The sequence below is a fragment of the Brachyhypopomus gauderio genome, unplaced genomic scaffold (assembly GCF_052324685.1).
Source record: "Brachyhypopomus gauderio isolate BG-103 unplaced genomic scaffold, BGAUD_0.2 sc61, whole genome shotgun sequence".
Taxonomy (NCBI): Eukaryota; Metazoa; Chordata; class Actinopteri; order Gymnotiformes; family Hypopomidae; genus Brachyhypopomus; species Brachyhypopomus gauderio.
In genome coordinates this window covers 722,830-735,155 of record NW_027506882.1, presented here as the reverse complement: position 1 = coordinate 735,155, position 12,326 = coordinate 722,830, and the positions used below count along the sequence as shown (strand labels likewise).

The 12,326-nt window shown below is 44.0% G+C and overlaps 1 protein-coding gene across 3 annotated transcripts in view; it reads right to left on the bottom strand.

Moving 5' to 3' along the window:
* Window positions 1-11,212, bottom strand: part of prune2 (prune homolog 2 with BCH domain) — a 36,345-nt gene extending 25,133 nt beyond the window's left edge. Inside the window, exons 1-2 of one of the 3 annotated variants that reach the window (XM_076988360.1) lie at window positions 11,079-11,200; window positions 5,774-5,823 (exon numbers count right to left, since the gene is read on the bottom strand). The gene's annotated coding sequence lies outside the window, so the exon portion shown is untranslated. Of the gene's footprint in view, window positions 1-5,773; window positions 5,824-11,078 lie in introns of all 3 variants that reach the window. The other 2 variants (XM_076988361.1, XM_076988362.1) reach the window with 2 other exon arrangements.
* Window positions 11,213-12,326: the final 1,114 nt, after the last annotated feature.

Sequence of the window (12,326 nt, the reverse complement as noted above, 5' to 3'; positions counted from 1 at the left end):
TCATCGCTGTTCTGGTATTTTCCATCTCCGTTGTGTTTCTCCCTTGTGAATGGCTCTCCTGTTACGACTCCTGCCTGTCCTGTTGACCACTTGGATGGCTCTCCCGTTTTGACCCGTGCCTGTACAAACGACTTCGCCTATAATTCCCCTTATTAAATCTCGCTCTTCTCAGCGTTCGTGTCTGCCTCCTCGCTCCACAGCGTGCTACGCGTTACAGTTCTTTGATATGAAGGAGTTTAAATTCCTTTTTGCACTTTTTTATTAAGCAAATGTTTTGTCTTTGTTGCTTATTAAGGACATGTTAATGCATTTATATGCAGAAAATAGATGTATGTTGGTGCAATAAACATACAGATCTGAATTCATTTAAAATGTGTTCTTATTGATAATAATTTGTAGTGTCTTTCATATCCAATTATTTGAAGTGCGTGGTCATGTGGCCCTTCAATGATTTTGGCCCTCTTTATCATGAAAGTTCCCTGCTGTAGTGTGTTCAGCTTCGCTCGTTTGGATTGTGCAACTGCAGGGTGTGATTTATTAATGTGTAGTAAGGAAAATGCCTATTGTTAATGCGCAAACATCATTTAAAAATATTTATTAACAGAAATTAGGATGATTTTTGTGGTATCGTAGATGTTTACACAGTATGTTGTTATTTGTTAAGTTAGCAATGTTGCAGAATGCTGCCATTACTGTGTACCCCCAGCAGGGGGCAGACTAACTAACTGTCATTGTTGTAGTAGTTAAGCGTTAACCGAAGAAGAAGTTTTCTCATGTATGTCGTGGCTGCAAACTAAGTAAAGACGACTAAGTGATATGTGTGGCTGGTTATTTAAGTGAAGATGTTACATCTTTTTGGCGACGAGGATTGCTCGGACGGAAAGTAAAGAACCGAGAGGCGGCGGGAGCCTGCGTCGGGGCTTGGTTTCCAGGACCAGAGAGAGGGAGAGAAGGGTTACGAAGAAAAGAACATGGCGACAATAGGTACGCTGGCGCCGTATGATCCCAAAAGCCAAACGTGGGATGAATACTGTGAAATACTGGAGCAGTTCTTCGCGGCGAACGAGATTACTGATGCTGACAGGCAAAAGGCGATATTAATAAGTGTCGTCGGGGGACCGACCTACAGCCTGATGCGTAACCTTCTAAGCCCGGCCAAGCCAAAGGACAAAACTTTTCAAGAGCTGGTAACTCTAATGAAAAACCACTTTGACCCTAAGCCCAGTGAAATTGTGCAAAGGTACAAATTTGACTCTCGCAACCGTAGGCTCAGTGAAACAGTCATGGAGTACGTGGCCGAGCTGCGTCGCTTAGCGCAGGATTGTAACTATGGCAACACGTTACAACAGAGACTGAGAGACCGGCTCGTCTGCGGAATTAATGATGACAGAATTCAGAGGCGTCTTCTGTCAGAAACTGACCTCACGTTTGAGAAGGCATTATCGATCGCGGTATCACTGGAGACTGCAAATAAAAATGCTCAGGACCTCCGGACCTCGGGCGCGACGGCGAAATGTTTCAGCGTCACCCAAGGCCAACAGGAGGCGCGTAACTTTAAAGGTGAAAACAGAGAGTGTTACCGATGTAAAGGAACCAACCACACAGCAGCCAGTTGTAAGTACAGACAAGAAAAGTGTCATGCTTGTGGCAAAATAGGCCACATAGCAAGAGCATGTAGAAACAAAGCTAAACTGAACCAGAAGAGGAATGGACTAAAAAATGAAAAGGCTGATAAAAAGCAGAATTCACACTACCGTTCTCACAAAGTACACGAGACAGGTGATGGAGGTAAAAGTGAAAGTTCAGAAGAGGACTCCTTCACACTCAACTGTATAAAATGCCTCCAAGGACATCAGAGTAAACTGTACAGATTAGGTCGCTGGAGTACAGTGCACCTGAGAAAAGTTGATCCCTACACTGTGGATATGGAACTTAATGATAAAGTCTTAACCTTTGAAGTTGACACTGGATGCTGTCTGACAGTTATGAATGAAGAGACTTTTAAAGAGACTTGGAAACACAGCAGACTTCCCAGTTTGAAGCCCACAAACATCAAGCTGGAATCGTATACTGGTGATCCTGTTAAGGTGATTGGTGCAGCAGCTGTCAGAGTCAGATACAATCAGCAAAAGAAAAAGTTGCCCCTCATGGTGGTTGAAGGGGATGGCCCCAGCTTGCTGGGACGAGGCTGGCTGGAGGAGATACAACTGGACTGGAGAGAAATCAAAAATAAACGCAAAGCCAAGAAAGTGCACCAGGTAAAGACAACAGGAAATGACACACTACAACAAGTGTTAAACACACATGAGGACGTGTTCAAAGAGGAGTTGGGCACCCTGAAAGGCACGAAGGCAACCATTCATGTGAAACGGGATGCTACCCCACGATTTTTCCGTCCAAGATCTGTGCCGTTTGCCATGAGAGCAAAAGTAGATGAGGAAATAGATCGACTACTGACAGACAACATCATCTCACCAGTGAAATATGCTGAATGGGCAGCTCCTGTTGTGCCAATTCTGAAGCCTATAGGGACAGTAAGATTGTGTGGAGACTACAAGCTCACTGTAAATACAGTAGCTTCCCTGGAACAGTATCCAATACCCAGAGTGGAGGATTTGTTCACAGCACTTTCTGGAGGACAGCAGTTCTCAAAATTAGATATGAGCCATGCTTATCAGCAAATACTCCTTGATGATGAGTCAAAAAAGTATGTTACTGTGAACACACACCGAGGACTATTCACATATAACAGACTGCCTTTTGGAGTGGCGTCTGCGCCAGCTATTTTCCAGAGGACCATGGAAAGCCTTTTAAAGGGGATACCCCTGGTGGCTGTGTATTTAGATGATATTCTGGTAAGTGGAGTGAATAAGGAAGATCATCTAAAGAACCTGGAGGAGGTGCTGGCCAGGTTGGAAGAAGCAGGCTTACGACTGAAACGAAGTAAGTGTGTCTTCATGCAAAATGAAGTGGAGTATTTGGGGCACAGAGTGGATGCACATGGGCTCCACCCTGTAGAAAAAAAAGTTAAAGCCATCATGGAGGCCCCTACTCCTACAAGTGTCACAGAACTCAAAGCATACTTAGGGTTGCTAAACTATTACAACAAATTCCTCCCAAATCTAGCAAGCCTGCTGGCCCCCCTGCATGAACTGTTGAGGAAGGACATGAGATGGATGTGGCAAAAGAAGCAAGAAGAAGCTTTTCAAAAATCAAAGGCTCTGTTGAATTCAGCAGAAGTGCTGGTCCATTATTCAGCAGACCGAGAGTTGATTCTCTCATGCGATGCATCTCCCTACGGGGTGGGAGCTGTTTTGTCACACAAGATGGATGATGGCAGTGAAAGACCTCTGGGGTTTATGTCACGCACACTCTCTCCGGCTGAAAAGAGATATTCTCAGCTTGACAAAGAAGGTTTGGCTGTAATATTTGGCATCCGGAAATTCCACAAATATTTGTATGGTCGTGTATTCACTATTTATACGGACCATAAACCCCTGATTTCACTTTTCAATATGAAGAAGCCTGTACCTCAGATGGGCTCACCAAGAGTGCAAAGATGGGCTGTGACATTGAGTGCTTATGAGTATCACATTGTATACAAGCCAGGAAAACACCATGCAAATGCAGATGCACTCAGTAGACTACCGGTACCAGACACGGCACCGGAAAAAGAGGTGACAGAACAAGTTTTGATGATGGATGTACTGGATGACACGATAGTCGACACCAGGAAAATCAAACATTGGACAGCCAAGGATGTCATCTTGTCCCAAGTCCATGAGTACACCCTAAAGGGCTGGCCTGCACAGACCGATGCTTGCTTTAAACCCTATCATCAGAGGAAATTGGAACTGAGTGTGAGGGATGGATGTGTACTCTGGGGAGCTAGAGTAATTATCCTTGACAAAGGTAGAGACAAAATACTGAAACTCCTGCACCAGACTCACACAGGCATGTCAAAGATGAAGGGTCTGGCAAGATCATATGTGTGGTGGCCGGGAATGGATGAGAGCATTGAAAGAGAGGTACAGTCATGTGAAGAGTGTCAGAAACACCAGAAGTCACCTCCCACTGCACCATTACACCCCTGGGAATGGCCAGATTCACCATGGTCAAGAATTCATGTGGACTATGCAGGGCCATTTTTAGGTGAAATGTTTCTGCTCATTGTGGATGCTCATTCTAAGTGGATGGACATTTACCCGGTGAAGTCACCTACATCTCAGGCAACAATTGAGAAATTGCGGCAGAGTTTCAGTGTGTTTGGTCTGCCGAAAATGTTGGTATCAGACAATGGAACATGTTTCACGAGTGCGGAATTTGAAACATTCATGAAGCAAAATGGGATTGATCATGTGAGATCAGCACCTTTTCATCCTTCCTCCAATGGCCTGGCAGAGAGGGCGGTGCAGACCTTCAAGGCGGGGATGAAGAAGGTCAAAGGTGACTCATTGCACACCAGACTGTCAAGATTTCTGTTCAGTTATCGCATCACGCCACATGCAACAACAGGCTTGTCACCGGCAGAGTTGATGATGTCCCGGAGACTCAGATCAGCTTTTGACCTGTTCATGCCTGATATAAGAACCAAAGTGCAGCAAAAACAACTCAAACAGAAAGTGAATCATGACTCAAGGAAGAAACTGAGAAGTTTTGCACCAGGAGACAAGGTGTTCATTAAGAACTATTCCTGCGGACCAAAGTGGATCCCAGCTGTTGTCGTGAGCTCATCTGGCCCTGTGTCATATACTGTCACGATTGGAAGTGGTCAGACCCTGAAACGACATGTGGATCAGGTGAGATCCAGGGTAGCAGATACTGTTCCCTGTGAACCTGACACAGACTCGGGCCCCGAAAGATACTTTCCTGGCATACTGGACATGACCTCACAACCCTTGTTGTGTGAGCCTCAGGAGCTGTCACCTGCTCCAGAGACCCAGGCTCCACCCATGGCACCAGCTGTACCTGAGGTGCGACGTTCCCAGAGAGAGCGACGTTCACCAGGGCATCTCAAGGACTTTGTTAGATAGAGAAGTTAGGTGCTCTATGTTCTTCGCTTTAAAAAAAAAAAAAAAAAAAAAAATATGTTCTGTTTTGTTTTCAGTTAAGTATAACTTGTAAACTTAAAGGGGAGGGGATGTGGTATCGTAGATGTTTACACAGTATGTTGTTATTTGTTAAGTCAGCAATGTTGCAGAATGCTGCCATTACTGTGTACCCCCAGCAGGGGGCAGACTAACTAACTGTCATTGTTGTAGTAGTTAAGCGTTAACCGAAGAAGAAGTTTTCTCATGTATGTCGTGGCTGCAAACTAAGTAAAGACGACTAAGTGATATGTGTGGCTGGTTATTTAAGTGAAGATGTTACAATTTTATTTGAAAAAAGGCTATATATAACGAAAACAAAGACATTTCATGTAACAACTAATGCTTAGCTGCATCCTTGGGCACCCCCATGCAGTTAGAATGGTACATTCGACTATGAAGTTCATAGTCGACTAGGGGGTATAGTCGACTATAGTCGAATCAGCGACTATCGCAGGTCACCCCTAGTAATTACTATAATATTATACATACAATACATATATATATATATATATAATATTATATAATATAAGCCTTTTGCCAATTCCTGCCGAAATATTGGACCCCCTCCTCCACTCATCAGCGTGCCGTTCCCCTCTCAATCTAACCAAGTCATCAAACGCAACAGAACCAAGAAACAATTACAACATAACCATAAAACCCACCATGGCAATGGGAGTACCCACCTTGCTTTGGAAATTAAAGATAGCAGATCAAGAAGTCTCTTTTAAAATCCCTAACACACAAAGAAAAAAAAAACTTTTAGTATGTTTTGGTATGTATGTAGTAACAAAGAAAACGAAGAGACAAATCTTGCTTATGCCTTAGCGGCTGCACTAGTAGCCTGCTACCTCAATCCACTTTCCCAGTACAAAAAAAATAGAACAAACTGCTTGTAACAGTCGTCATGTATATAAGTAGCTTCCTTACATTAATAATATACATTTATGACAATATATAATAACAATATATTGAACAATGTATAACAGTTAGCATGGAATTCGCCCAAAGCGCAAGAGAATACTTAATTCCCTCAGAGGAGCTGCCTCCCGACTGAGAGAAAAATTGCGCCAAATGGTGACATAAATAAATGCGCATGCACAAATAAAAAATATACTCGGCCTCCCATTTGCCATGAGAACAGTAACAAACAGCATATACATATATACAAAAATATATAGAGGATTTTCCATGAAATTGATAACCCAAAAACGAAGGATTGGAAGCATCTTTTTTTACATCTGTTACATATAGATGGCCACTGGCATACATTCATCCTGTGATCACCATACCAAAGAAACAAAATCCAGACTATTTAGGACATTACATCAACAGAATTGTTAGAATGTTGAAATGGCAACCACTGTCAGGGTTGCCAACGCTCACGCATTGAGCGTGAGACACACGCATTTGACCGTTTTCACACGCTCTCACGCCACACATCTGATATCTCACGCCGAAAAAAAAATCCAGTTTATTTACCTCTGATCCACATATATGATTCAATGAGTTACTAGTTTGCTCTGGCGCCAACCACCGGCGATCGACAGATCGCAATATAACACTCAATTTGTGTCCATTTTACGTTGCACCCCCCCCCCCCCCCCGCGCTCAACAACTTACGTTTGCCACACGCAAATCTCTATCAAATGTCCCATATTTCCATTACAAACTACAAACACAACACCTGCAATTACATGAGGAGGCTAGGGTTGCCACCGGGCGGGCGAACGTAAGTTGTTGACGGGGGGGACGTAAAATGTTACCGGGGCGGGTGTAAAATTGACACAGTGAGAAAAAAAGACGGATTTTAAGTGTGTAGAAACAGTCTAAATAGTCGTTTGAACTAACCTAGTGAAAGCCGGGACATTAAATGATTTTTTTTTTTTTTGCCGGGACCGAATATTAAAAAGAAGGAAAACTGGGACAAACCAGGACAGCCCGGAAAAACCGGGACAGCGACGTGAAAACCGGGACAGTACCAGGAAAACCGGGACAGGTGGCAACCCTACGCCCGGCTATACCATTGCTATTCTTCACGAATGTTTGCTTTCTCAACAACAAACTGGACTACATTCGACTCCAGCGAACTACCCAGCGTGAGTTCAGAGACTGCTGTGTTTTAGTCTTTGTGGAATTGTGGCTGAGCGACAACATTCCAGACAGTGCCATTCAGCTAGAGGGGAGTTCCTGATAGTCAAATGTAGACCTTTTTATTTGGCACGAGAACTCTCCGCCATGCTGATAGCTGCCATGTACATACCACCTAGTGCTAGTGCTAATGCTAAGGAGGCACTATGCGAACTGTACGGAGCTTTCAGCGATCTGCAAAACAAACATCCAGACGGACTATTCATCATCGCCAGAGATTTCAACCATACAATCTCAAGTCAGTCCTCCCTAAATTCCATCAACATGTGGAGTGAACACACTGGATCTTGTTTACACAAACATCCCCAGCGCGTACTGGGCGGAGCCCTGCCCCCACTTCGCATTCTCGGACCACATGTCTGTGTGGCTCACCCCAGCCTACAGACCGCTCATCAGACGCTCCAGACCAGTTCAGAAGCAGGTGAGAACCTGGCCGGCAGGAGCCATCTCTGCCCTTCAGGACTGTTTTGAGCGCACTGCATGGGACATGTTCAGGGAGGCTGCAACTGACGGCAACACAGTTAACCTGGAGGAGTACACAGCATCAGTCACTGGCTACATCAGCAAGTGCATTGATGATGTTACTGTCTCCAGGACCATCACCACACACCTAAACCAGAAGCCGTGGATGACTGCTGAGGTACGTGCGCTGCTAAGGACCGGCGACTCAGCCTTCAGAGCAGGTGACAAGGCGGCCCTGAGGAAAGCTAGCCATCAGAGAGGAAAAGCGCGCCCATGCACAGAGAATCCACAACCACTTCAAAGACACTGGTGACACACGGCGCATGTGGCAGGGCATCCAGGCAATCACCAACTACAGGACAACACCACCATCCTGTGACGGTGATGCCTCCCTCCCTGATGCCCTGAATGACTTCTATGCACGGTTCGAGGCACAAAATGACACATTGGCAAGGAAGACCTCACCCAAGCCAGACGAGCAGGTGTTGTGTCTGTCTGCAGTGGATGTGAAGAGAACTCTGCGCAGAGTCAACCCACGCAAAGCTGCAGGACCAGACCACATCCTGGGCAGAGTGCTCAGGGAATGTGCAGAGAGCAACCATAGAGAGCATCCTGAGCAGATGCATCACTGCCTGGTTTGGGAACTGCAATGTCTCCGACCGCAAGACCCTCCAGCGTATAGTGAGGACAGCTGAGAGGATCATTGGTGTCTCTCTCCCCTCCGTCACTGACATTTACACCACCCGCTGCATCCGCAAAGCAGCCAGCATTGTGGATGACCCCACCCACCCCTCCCACACACTGTTCTCCCTCCTCCCATCGGGAAGAAGGTACCGCAGCATCCGGTCCAACACGGCCAGACTCTGCAACAGCTTCCTCCCACAAGCCATCACACTCCTCAACGCCAGACACTAAACTAAGAAAACGAATGGATCCTGCATTAATGAAATTCTAAAGCATATCTCAAAGACAAAGTTTTTATCATTTATTTAGATTTGCACACAAACACTGTGATGCTAATAAAATAATTGCATCCGTATATATAATATACATAATATATATATATATATATATATATATATATATATATATATATATATTATATATATATATAATATACATAATATATATATATAATAAAGCTTGTGCTCCCGGCACTGCTGACTTGAGCGCAGATTCTCCATCTGCCCCTCCCTCTCTGACAGCGCTTCCAAACACCTCAAGTCATGAATGGCCGGAGGAAAAGTGAGCGTCTGAAGGACGTCTGGCAGAGGACTCAGTCCCAAATGACATACAATAACTGACAAGGCAGACGTCAAAGCTTAAAATTTAAGTATTAAAATTGCAGCATGAATATTACACTCTTGCACGAAAAAAAATGAAAGGAAGAAAAAAAATGTAACCTATGCTTATCTTAATGCCTAATTATTGTGCATATTTATGTGCATTTTTATATATCTACAAAATTGAAATGTGTACCTAAAATGAAGGTTTGCGCGCGTCTCTGTTTTCTCAGTGCCATCTCAGCCCCCTGGTGGCAACTCTTAATGACTTATGAGTCCTCTGGAGCAGTTTTAACTTTTCGGGAGAGTAAGAGTGATTCTTATACTTGAGTTTTGATAACTGGCACTTACACTTAACTTTGTGAGTAGGAGCAAATTTAAGAATTTTTTTTTTTAAGTCCAAAATTCCACTCTAAGATGTTTGATAAATACGGGCCCTGATGTTTTTCTTCTAACATAAATTTTTAATAACCTAGCATTCATCTAACAAAGTGAGGGAGGTAGAGCGGGAGGGGCAAGCTGTTGTCTGCCAATTATTCCCATCTCTCAAGATTCACATCCATGTTCATCTCTTATCTATCACTCTCTCCACACCCCCCCCCCCCCCCGCGCCACTTTATTAGGTTCACCTGTCCAACTGCTCATTAAGCAAATGTTGAATCAGCCAATCACATGGCAGCAACTCAATTCATTTAGGCATATAGACATGGCCAAAACGCAGTTCAGAAGAAAGATGATTTAAATTATTTTGAACGTGGTATGGATGTTAGTGCTAGACGGGCTGGCCTTAGTATTTCAGAAACTGCTGATCTACTGGGATTTTTACACACAACCATCTCTAGGGTTTACAGAGAATGGTCCGAAAAAGAGAAAATATCCAGTGAGCGGCATTTATGTGGGCGCCTGTTGCCTGGTCTGATTCTCGATTTCTGCTGCGACATTCGCATGGTAGTGTCAGAATTTGGTGTCAACAACATGAAAGCATGGATCCATCGTGCCTTTTATCAATGGTTCAGGCTGGTGGTTGTGGTGTGGGGGATATTTTCCTGGCACACTTTGGGCCCTTTAGTACCAATTGAGCATCATGTCAACGCCACAGCCTACCTGAGTATTGTTGCTGACCATATCCAGAGCCGGAGTGGCTAATCGGGAGATTCGGGAGGATTCCCGATGGGCCGGCTCATGTCAATCTCTAGTTTGGGCCGATTGGGAGAGAAAAATAATTTTGGGCCGGATTTGGGCATGAAACTCCCGGGCTGAAAAAGTGGCCCACTCCGGCCCTGACCATATCCATCCCTTTATGACAACACTGTACCCATCTTCTGATGGCTACTTGCAGCATGGTAACGTGCCACGTCATAAAGAGCGAATCATTTCAGACTGGTTTCTTGAACACAACAATGAGTTTACTGTACTCAAATGACCTCCACAGTCACCAGATCTCATTCCAATAGAAGCACCTTTGGGATGTGGTGGAACGGGAGATTCACATCATGGATGTGCAGCCAAACAATCTGCAGCAACTGTGTGATGCTATCATGTCAATATGGACCAGACTCTCTGAGGAATGTTTCCAGTACCTTATTGAATCTATGCCACAAAGGATTAAAGCAGTTCTGAAGGCAAAAGGGGGTCCATCCTTATACTAGCAAGGTGTACCTAATAAAGTGGCCAATGAGTGTGTGTGTGTTTGTGTACATATATATATCCTTCACTCTCACGTAAATGTGCTTGCACAAACACAAACACACACACACACACACTCACACACGACTGCATGTGGAGAAAAGAGACACATTCACACACATGCATTTCTAGGATAATGCTTTAGATAGACTTACAGTGCCACATATTCAAATGACCAAAACTATGTAAGCACCTCCTAAGACACAGTATCAAATTCTGTACACTATGAAATGTGCACCATCAAGGATGCTAAAATTAGCCTCCCCCACACAAACACACACATCCTTACTCACACAGCATAGGTTCTCTATAAACACTTGCCCCTCCTCCGCTTTCTCTTTCAGCTCATGGAAAAAAACAAAATGTGACCTGTCCCTCTCCGTGCAAAAGATGTACACACATCACTCACCACTGCTGATACAGTGTCCTCTTTCTTTCTGCTTTGCCAGGTTATAGATAGCGAGTGTGGGTTTCTGTGTTCACCTTTGTCTCTCTGCACAGTCACAGAGATGCTCAGCTCACTCGCTACCAACCACCACCACCATTTTGTGGTCATGTGACTGCCTCTATCATCAAATAAGGCTGCTTGCTCAGCCTCATGCAGAGGATCACAGAGGCAGAGAGAGACCAAGCCAAGAGTGCAGCCCCACCACTGAGAGTCTCACTGCTCAGCTAAAGGAAGGTGAATGGGTCCATAAAGAGAAATATAATATAAATACTGGGCACTCTAAGATTTCACATACCTCATGAGGATAAAGTCACTATTTGTTCAAACAAATGAGCATGATTACAGACGTACAGTGGCCCCTGCCATCTGCCTCCATCAGCAGTGGCATTATTTGTTTGTCCTGTTTTGTTACATTGTGATCGTCCCTCAGGGGTGTGAAGCCCACTAGAGAGTTCACCACCTGAGGGTCTGTCAAAGTCATATTTATTCATATAGCACTTTTTACAACACAGCAGCTTTACAAGCGCATGGGTCCAGATCTCTAATAAGCAAGCCAAGTGCGACAGTGGTATGGAAAAACTCCCTAGGCAGGGTTTAAGAAGAAACCTTGGGAGGACTAAGCCTTAAAAAGTGAACCCATCCTCTATTGGGTGGCCCAGCTAGTCTGTCTGTGTATGTCTTGTCTTTGTACTGCTGGTTATAGTTTCCTTAATTTGGATTAAATGACAGGTTTTGAGTTGGTGCACTTGTATCCCTTAAATCTCCCTTATTCCTGAGACTTGCTTCCTTATTTTTACACTTCCCTCGCCCGACAAACGATAAACTAAAATAAGATTAAATTAATTTGCATCACATACATTTACAACTTTGGTACGTATGTTTAATACCTTCAATAAGGTTTCAATGTAATGTGCTTTACTGATATATAGTTGCATAACATAATACATTACTAAATGAAATAATACATTTTAATGGAATGTTACAAATTAACTGCTTGGTCAGTATGTTTATAAACAAGTACACTTCAGTCACAACAGTGAGGTAAGAGTGTCACTGTTCTTGTGTGTCACTATCCACAAGAACAGTTTACAAGAAGGCTACTGGGTAAAATACAAGCTAAGTCTCCGACTTTTAAGGGATTTCTCACATATTTCAATAAGGCCAGCAAATGACCATTATTAAAGGTATGTTGTAATACTGACCTTATAA